Source organism: Octopus bimaculoides, chromosome 19 (genome assembly GCF_001194135.2).
Source record: "Octopus bimaculoides isolate UCB-OBI-ISO-001 chromosome 19, ASM119413v2, whole genome shotgun sequence".
Classification (NCBI taxonomy): domain Eukaryota; kingdom Metazoa; phylum Mollusca; class Cephalopoda; order Octopoda; family Octopodidae; genus Octopus; species Octopus bimaculoides.
Window position 1 is genome coordinate 15,340,039 of NC_068999.1, and position 1,852 is coordinate 15,341,890.

Consider the following 1,852-nt stretch of genomic DNA (forward strand, 5'->3'; position numbering starts at 1 on the left):
TATATATATATATATATATATATAGATAGATAGATAGATAAATAGATAGTTAGATAGACAGATAGATAAATAGATACATAATACATATATACATACATACACACATACATACATACATAGACTGCGAGAGAGATACGTTTAGACATACAGTTAAGGAGACTGTTAAAATATTTTCATGGTTGCCTATAATCTGAATTTGATTTCTTTTCTAGCTATACACGACTATCACCTCAGATGTAATAAGTATGGAAATGATTGAGGGGAATTCCAGTTATTTATTAGGTTTCTGTTGGTCACTTTAGTTCATGTAGCATGAATACTGTCACAGAGACATCAACAGTTTTTTGATTTTTATTTCCTCGGTACCGTTTCCAGATAGATTATTGGCTGTGTGCATGATCTCCTTTGATTGAATACTGCACGTAGTGGAAATGGGATGTCGGCATAAGTTAGTGGTCAGCAATCTTTCAATGGAGTAATGGCACATTAGTCACTGCTGTATTTATGTGGAGTAACCAAAGCTGATGCTGTAAAGTCATTCTTGAGTTGGCATAAACAACATGGATATCATACCTAACATGTTCTCTCACTACAATATGCATAACCCACAATCTAAAGTCTAACACATAATCCATCAAACTGAAATATCCTTCAATGTGCGTGGAGCATGATAAACGTTGTTGTAGTGAAGTATATATACGTAATGAAATACCAAAAATGTGAGAAAAACGAGAGCGGGTTAAAGATAATTATATCTAGAAGTTTAAAAGAGAAGTTCTTGTAAATCAGTTAGTTTATTTTGTTGATTGTTGGTTTATGTTATTTAAAGAGTATATACTTCTCAAGTTACAAATATCATCATCATTCGCTAAAAGGAACATTAGTAACTGAAGCATATGCGGAGGTGATTCTTAAAGGAAGAATGTCTGTAACTTTGTGTTACTTAAACCACGTATGGAAATTTCAGATCATGTTGCGGTCGCACCAATATCTTAAATTTATCGCATTTTATCTAATGCACTACATATATGCATGAAAATACGTTTATATCACGGATAAGGTAAATGGTTATCATGAATATGCTGGGAAGATGTGCTTCTTTTTTGGCTAAGACTCAATGTCACGCTGATCCTAAATGCATATCACATTTTGAACAGCAGTGGTAGTATTCTTGCTTAGATGTGGTTTCTTGAGATACAAATTTTCTGGCAGTAGTTATTTGATATTCTACATATTTGAAATTGTTTGGGTTGGTGGACGAATGAGACGCATAATAGGTTTGCTCGATCGATTTGCTACATCTGCTAAGAATCGCAAGCAAATATACGCTGTGTGCTTACTTTACATTTTCATTGTCGTAGTCGGGGAAAGCTGACTTAAAATACATAGAGCTTATTGCTGTCATACGTTTTCATTTATAACTATGAGGCGATAACTCCTTCTCTCGAAATATTACGGGTAAAATCCATGTAGTGAGAGAACTGCATCACCAGGCTGGCCAAAGGTGAAACGTTTGTGATTATGAAAGGCTCAAGCGTGGCTGTATCGTAAAGAAGATGCTTCCTAAACAGATGGTTCCGGACTCAGTCCCAGTGCGTGGCACTGTGGACTATAATCTTGGGCCGGTGAAATGCTTGTGAGTAGATTCAGTAGGTGGAAACTGCAAAAATGTGTTTTACTGGTTGCTTAAATAGCAAAATATTTCTTCTTACAATTATACATTTAAAAAGTATATACCGAGAAAAAAAAAAAGAATAAAAATTATATATATATACATATATATATACACACACACACATACACACACACACACATATATATATATATATATATATATATATATATATATATA